This window comes from Oryctolagus cuniculus, chromosome 21, assembly GCF_051225735.1.
Source record: "Oryctolagus cuniculus isolate XC-2025 breed Fujian yellow rabbit chromosome 21, ASM5122573v1, whole genome shotgun sequence".
Taxonomy (NCBI): domain Eukaryota; kingdom Metazoa; phylum Chordata; class Mammalia; order Lagomorpha; family Leporidae; genus Oryctolagus; species Oryctolagus cuniculus.
In genome coordinates, this window is record NC_142887.1 from 38081937 (window position 1) to 38090277 (window position 8341).

The following is an 8341-nucleotide window of genomic DNA, read 5'->3' on the forward strand; positions in this document are numbered from 1 at the left end:
AAAACCAACTCAGACCCAGAAAACGTTTAGGAAATTGCCATTCAAAAATCTAAATTCAGCTGAGGCACCCAAAACAATGACAGCAAGCCAGAATTGGAGCAGGCCAACAGCTGTGCCCTGTTTGGAAAAGACCATTCCCCCGGTGGCCTGAACTCCATATTGCAGCCTCAAAACCAAAGCTCACATCAGAAAATTCATTACAAATCATGATAAATAACAAAAATGAGAAAAAAGGCAAAGAAATGCAAGAATCCAGAATGATATTGGGCTTGATTCAGTTGCAAGGAAACTGGCTGTTCCCGGATTCATCCACCCCTCCATCTGACTGCCTGTGGAATTCTGACTGAATTAACCTGAAAATCGCAGTGAAACTCTGTTTGGAGGCAATTAATATCTGTCACCTCAGCCAAAGTGTTCCATTTTATTTTCCAAAACACAAAAGCTCACCTTGGTCGTGTTACCTGTAGATTTCTAAGCTACAAATGCCTATTTGTTGTGTTTTTCATTACAAAATGGCTACTCTGTCCAAACTCTTGTTTCTACTGCGGCAGAATACAAAATTTGGGAAGGAAAAAGGCAAAACCAACACAGACCCAGAAAACTTTCAGGAAAATGCCACACAAGAAACCAAATTTGGAGGGAATTAGAATCTGTCCCCTCAGCAAAAGGGTTCCATGTCATTTTCCAAAACACAGAAACACATCTTGTTCATATTGCCTACATTTCTCATTCTGAAAGGGCAATTTGATGTGTTTTTTTTTTTTCTTTCATAATGGCTACTCTTTCCAAAATCTTGCTTGTATTGCATCAGAATACAAAATTTGGGAATAAGAAGGCAAAACCGACTCAGACCCAGAAAACATTTAGGAAATTGGCACTCAAGAAACCACAAATCTCCTGAGGCACCCAAACAATGACAGCAAGCCAGAATTGGAGGAGGCCAACAGCTGTGCCCTGATTGAAAAAGAACCTTCCACTTGTGCCCTGAACTCAATATGCCAGCCTCAAAACCAAAGCTCACACCAGAAAATTCATTACAAACCATGATAAATAAGAAAGATGAGAAAAAAGCCAAAGAAATGCAAGAATCCATAATGATATTGGGCTTGATTTAGTCGCAAGGAAATCGGCTGTTCCCAGATTCATCCACAGCTCCAGCTGACTGCCTGTGGAATTCCGACTGAATTTATCAGAAAATCGCAGTGAAACTCAGTTTGGAGGCAATTAATATCTGTCACCTCAGCCAAAGTGTTCCATTTTATTTTCCAAAACAAAAAAAATCATATTGGCGTGTTACCAGCAGATTTATAATCTGTAAATGTCTATTTGTTGCATTGTGTCAGAATACAAAATTTGGGAAGGAATAAGGCAAAACTAACTCAGACCCAGAAAAAATTTAGAAAATTGCCACTCAAAACCAATAGTCAGCTGAAACCCCAAAACCAATGACAGCAACCCAGAATTGGAGCAAGCTAACAGCTGTGCCCTGTTTTAAAAAGACCATTCTTCCGGTGCCCTGAACTCCATATTGCTGTCTCAAAACCAAAGCTCACATCAGAATATTCATTACAAACCTTGATAATAAGGGAAATGTGAAAAAGTCAAATAAATGCAAGAGTCCTTTGTGATATTTGGCTGGATTTAGACACAAGGAAACTGGCTGTTTCCAGATTCATCAACCCCTTCCACAGACTGACTTTGGAATTCTGATGGAATTCACCTCAAAATCGCACTCACACTCAATTGGAAGGTAATTAGAATCTGTCCCCTCAGCAGAAGTGTTCCAAGTCATTATCCAAAACACAGAAACTCATCTTGGTCTTGTTCCCTGTAGCTTTTGAATCCTGAAAGGGCAATTTGCCGTATTTTCTTTTTTTTCATAATGGCTACTCTGTCCAAAATCTTGCTTGTATTGCATCAGAATACAAAATTTGGGAATAACAAGGCAAAACCAACTCAGACCCAGAAAGCATTTAGTAAATTACCACTCAAGTAACCACAAATCGGCTGAAGCACCCAAAACAATGACAGCAAGCCAGAATTGGAGCAAGCCAACAGCTGTGCCCTGATTGAAAAAGAACCATCCTCTTGTGCCCTGAACTCAATTGCCAACCTCAAAAACAAAGCGCACATCAGAAAATTCATTACAAACCATCATACATAACAAAAATGAGAAAAAAGCCAAAGAAATGCAAGAATCCATAATGATATTGGGGTTGATTTAGTTGTAAGGAATCCGGCTATTCCTGGATTCGTCCACCCCTCGAGGTGACTGCCTGTGCAATTCTCACTGAATTAACCTGAAAATCACAGGGAAACTCAGTTTGGAGGCAATTAATATATGTCACCTGAGCCAAAGTGTTCCATTTTATTTTCCAAAACACAAAAACTCACCTTGGTCGTGTTACCTGTAGATTTCTAAGCTTCAAACGCTTATTTGTTGTGTTTTTTATTTCATAATGGCTACTCTGTCCAAACTCTTGTTTGTATTGAGTCAGAATAAAAAATTTGGGAATAAGAAGAAAAAACCGTGTCAGACCCAGAAAACATTTAGGAAATTGCCACTCAAGAAACCTCAAATTTGCTGAGGCACCCAAAACAATGACAGCAAGCCAGAATTGGAGCAAGCCAACAGCTGTGCCCTGATTGAAAAAGAACATTTCTCTTGTGCCCGGAAGTTCTTATTGCAGCCTCAAATCCAAAGCTCACATCAAAAATTCATTACCAACCATGATAAATAAGAAAAAAGAGAAAAAATCCAAAGAAATGCAAGAATCCACAATGATATTGGGCTTGATTTAGTCGTAAGAAATCCGGCTAGTCCTGGATTCATCCACCCCTCCAGGGGACTGCCTGTGCAATTCTCACTGAATTAACCTGAAAATCACAGTGAAACTCAGTTTGGAGGCAATTAATATCTGTCACCTCAGCCAAAGTGTTCCATTTTATTTTCCAAAACACAAAAACTCACCTTGGTCGTGTTACCTGTAGATTTCTAAGCTTCAAACGCCTATGTGTTGTGTTTTTTATTTCATAATGGCTACTCTGTCCAAACTCTAGTTTATATTGCGTCAGAATACAAAATTTGGGAAGGAAGAAGGCAAAACCAACTCCGACCAAGAAAACATTTAGGAAATTGCCGCTCAAGAAACCAAATGTCAGCTGAGGCACCCAAAACAAGGACAGCAAGCCAGAATTGGAGCAAGCCAACAGCTGTGCCCTGATTGAAAAAGAACCTTCCTCTTGTGCCCTGAACTCAATATGCCAGCCTCAAAACCAAAGCTCACATCAGAAAATTCATTACAAACCATGATAAATAAGAAAAATGAGAAAAAAGCCAAAGAAATGCAGGAGTTCTTAGTGATATTGGGCTTCATTTATTCCCATGTAAACTGCTGTTTCCAGATTCTTCCACACCTCCCAGCTGAGTGAATGTGTATTCTGACTGAATTAACCTGGAAATCGCAGTGAAACTCACTTTGGAGGGAATTAGAAATTGTCCCCTCAGCAGAAGTGTTCCATGACACTTTCTAAAACACAAAAACTCACCTTGGTCGTGTTACCTATCGATTTCTAAGCTTCAAATGCGTAATGTTGTGTTTTTAATTTCATAATGGCTACTCTGTCCAAACTCTTGTTTGTATTGCGTCAGAAAATTTGGGAAGGAAGAAGGCAAAACCAACTCAGACCCAGAAAACATTCAGAAAATGTGGATCAAAAAACAACAACGCTGAGGCACCCAAAACCTTTAAAGCAAGACAGAATTGTAGCAAACCAATAGCTGTGCCCTGATTGAAAAAGAACCTTCCTCTTGTGCCCTGAACCCAATATGCCAGCATCAAAACCAAAGCTCACATCAGAAAATTCATTACAAACCATGATAAAAAGAAAAATGAGAAAATAGCCAAGGAAATGCAAGAATCCATAATGATATTGGGCTTGATTCAGTCACAACGAAACCGGCAGTTCCCAGATCCATCCACCCTTCCAGCTGACTGCCTGTGGACCTCTGAATGAATTAACCTGAAAATCGCAGTGAAACTCAGTTTGGAGACTATTAATATCTGTCACCTCAGCCAAAGTGTTCCATTTTATTTTCCAAAACACAAAAACTCACCTTAGTCGTGTTACCTATCGATTTCTAAGCTTCAAATGCGTAATGTTGTGTTTTTTATTTCATAATGGCTACTCTGTCCAAACTCTTGTTTGTATTACGTCAGAATAGAAAATTTGGAAAGGAAGAAGGCAAAACCAACTCAGACCCAGAAAACATGTAGGAAATTGCCGCTAAAGAAACCAAAAACAGCTGAGGCACGCAAAACAATGACAGCAAGCCAGAATTGCAACAAGCCAACAGCTGTGTCCTGTTTGAAAAAGACCATTGATCCGGTGCCCTGAACTCAATATGCCAGCCTCAAAACCAAAGCTCACATCAGAAAATTCATTACAAACCATGATAAATCAGAAAAATGAGACAAAAGCCAAAGAAATGCACGAGTTCTTAGTGATATTTGGCTGGATTTAGACACAAGGAAACTGGCTGTTTAAAGATTCATCCCCCCCTTCCACTGACTGACTTTGGAATTCTGATTGATTTCACCTCAAAATTGCACTCACACTCAATTTGGAGGGAATTAGAATCTGTCCCCTCAGCAGAAGGGTTCCATGTCATTTTCCAAAACACAGAAACTAATCTTGATCCTGTTGCCAGCAGATTTCTAATCCTGAAAGGGCAATTTCTGTGTTTTTTTTTTTTCTTTCATAATGGCTACTCTGTCCAAATCTTGCTTGTATTGCATCAGAATACAAAATATGGGAATAAGAAGGCAAAACCGACTCAGACCCAGAAAACATTAAGGAAATTGCCGCTCAAGAAACCACAAATCGGCTGAGGTTCCCAAAACAATGACAGCAAGCCAGAATTGGAGCAAGCCAACAGCTGTGCCCTGATTGAAAAAGAACCTTCCTCTTGTGCCCTGAACTCAATATGCCAGCCTCAAAACCAAAGCTCACATCAAAAAATTCATTACAAATCATCATAAATAAGAAAAAAGAGAAAAAAGCCAAAGAAATGCAAGAATCCATAATCATAGTGGCTTGAATTAGTTGCAAGGAAACCCGCTGTTCCCGGATTCATCCACCCCTCCAGCTGACTGCCTGTGGAATTCTCACTGAATTAACCTGAAAATCGCAGTAAGACTCAGTTTGGAGGCAATAATATCAGTCACCTCAGCCAAAGTGTTCCATTTGATTTTCCAAATCACAAAAACTCACCTTGGTCGTGTTATCCTTAGATTCATAAGCTTCAAACGCTAATTTGTTTTTTTTTTTTTTTTTTTTTTTTTTTTATTTCATGATGGCTACTCTGTCCAAACTCTTGTTTGTATTGCGTCAGAATACAAAATGTGGGAAGGAAGAAGGGAAAACTAACTCAGACCTAGAAAACATTTAGGAAATTGCCGCTCAAGAAACCACAAATCGGCTGAGGCACCCAAAACCTTGAAAGCAAGACAGAATTGGAGCAAGCCAACAGCTGTGCCCTGATTGAAAAAGACCATTAATCCAGTGCCCTGAACTCCATATTCCATCCTCAAAACCAAAGCTCACATCAGAAAATTCATTAGAAACCATGATAAATAAGGGAAATCTGAGAAAGCCAAAGAAATTCAAGAGTCCTTTGTGGTATTTGGCTGGATTTAGACACAAAGAAACTGGCTGTTTCCGGATTCATCCCCCCCTTCCACAGACAGACTTTGGAATTCTGATTGAATTCACCTCAAAATCGCACTCACACTCAATTTAGAGGGAATTAGAATCTGTCCCCTCAGCAGAAGTGTTCCATGTCATTTTCCAAAACACAGAAACTCATCTTGGTCGTGTTGCCTATAGATTTCTAATCCTGAAAGGGCAATTTGCTGTGTTTTTTTTTCTTTCATAATGGCTACTCTGTCCAAATCTTGCTTATGTTGCATCAGAATACAAAATTTGGGAATAAGAAGGCAAATCCGACTCAGACCTAGAAAACATTTAGGAAACTGGAACACAAGAATCCACAAATCAGCTGAGGCACCCAAAACAATGACAGCAAGCAGAATTGCAGCAAGACAACAGCTGTGCCCTGATTGAAAAAGAACCTTCCTCTTGTGCCCTGAACTCAATATGCCAGCCTCAAAACCAAAGCTCACATCAGAAAATTCATTACAAACCATGATAAATAAGGGAAATCTGAGAAAGCCAAAGAAATTCAAGAGTCCTTTGTGGTATTTGGCTGGATTTAGACACAAAGAAACTGGTTGTTTAAAGATTCATCCCCCCCTTCCACAGACTGAGTTTGGAATTCTGATTGAATTCACCTCAAAATCGCACTCACACTCAATTTGGAGGGAATTAGAATCTGTCCCCTCAGCAGAAGTGTTCCATGTCATTTTCCAAAACACAGAAACTCATCTTGGTCGAGTTGCCTGTAGATTTCTAATCCTGAAAGGGCAATTTGCTGTGTTTTTTTTTTTTTTCTTTCATAATGGCTACTCTGCCAAAATCTTGCTTGTATTGCATCAGAATACAAAATATGGGAATAAGAAGGCCAAACCGACTCAGACCCAGAAAACATTTAGGAAATTGCCGCTCAAGAAACCACAAATCGGCTGAGGCACCCAAAACAATGACAGCAAGCCAGAATTGCAGCAAGCCAACATCTGTGCCCTGATTGAAAAAGAACCTTCCTCTTGTGCCCTGAGCTCAATATACCAGCCTCAAAACCAAAGCTCACATCAGAAAATTCATTACAAATCATGATAAATAAGAAAAATGAGAAAAAAGCCAAAGAAATGCAGGAGTTCTTAGTAATATTGGGCTTGATTTATTGCCATGTAAACGGCTGTTTCCAGATTAATCCACACCTCCCAGCTGAGTATCTGTGGTTTCTGACTGAATTAACCTGAATATCGCAGTGAAACTCGGTTTGGAGGCAATTAATATCTGTCACCTCAGCCAAAGTGTTCCATTTTATCTTCCAAAACTCAAAAACTCACCTTAGTCTTCTTACCTGTAGATTTCAAAACTTCAAATGCCTATTTGTTTTGTTTTTTATTTCATAATGGCTACTCTGCCCAAGCTCTTGTTTGTATTGCGTCAGAATACAAAATTTGGCAAGGAAGAAGGCAAAACCGACTCAGACCCAGAAAACATTTGGGAAATTGCCACTCAAGAATCCAAAAGTCAGCTGAGGAACCTACAACAATGACAGCAAGCCAGAATTGGAGCAAGCCAACAGCTGTGCCCTGATTGAAAAAGAACCTTCCTCTTGTGCCCTGAGCTCAATATGCCAGCCTCAAAAGCAAAGCTCACATCGGAAAATTCATTACAAACCATGATAAATAAGAAAAATGAGAAAAAAGCCAAAGAAATGCAGGAGTTCTTAGGGATATTGCGCTTGAATTATGGCCATGTAAACGGCTGTTTCCAGATTCATCCACACCTCCCAACTGAGTGTCTTTGGTTTCTGAATGAATTAACAAAAAAATCGCAGTGAAACTCGGTTTTGGAGGCAATTAATATCTGTCACCTCAGCCAGAGTGTTCAATTTTATTTTCATAAACACAAAAACTTACCTTGCTCGTGTTACATGTACATATATAAGCTTCAAACGCATATTTGTTGTGTTTTTTATTTCATAATGGCTACTCTGTCCAAACTCTTGTTTGTATTACGTCAGAATACAAAATTTGGGAAGGAAGAAGGCAAAACCAACTCAGACCCAGAAAACATGTAGGAAATTGCCACTAAAGAAACCAAAAACAGCTGAGGCACGCAAAACAATGACAGCAAGCCAGAATTGCAACAAGGCAACAGCTGTGTCCTGTTTGAAAAAGACCATTGATCCGGTGCCCTGAACTCAATATGCCAGCCTCAAAACCAAAGCTCACATCAGAAAATTCATTACAAACCATGATAAATCAGAAAAATGAGACAAAAGCCAAAGAAATGCACGAGTTCTTAGTGATATTTGGCTGGATTTAGACACAAGGAAACTGGCTGTTTAAAGATTCATCCTCCCCTTCCACAGACCGACTTTGGAATTCTGATTGAATTCACCTCAAGATCGCTCTCACACTCCATTTGGAGGGCATTAGAATCTGTCCCCTCAGCAGAAGCGTTCCATGTCATTTTCCAAAACACAGAAACTAATCTTGATCATGTTGCCAGCAGATTTCTAATCCTGAAAGGGCAATTTCTGTGTTTTTTTTTTCTTTCATAATGGCTACTCTGTCCAAATCTTGCTTGTATTGCATCAGAATACAAAATATGGGAATAAGAAGGCAAAACCGACTCAGACCCAGAA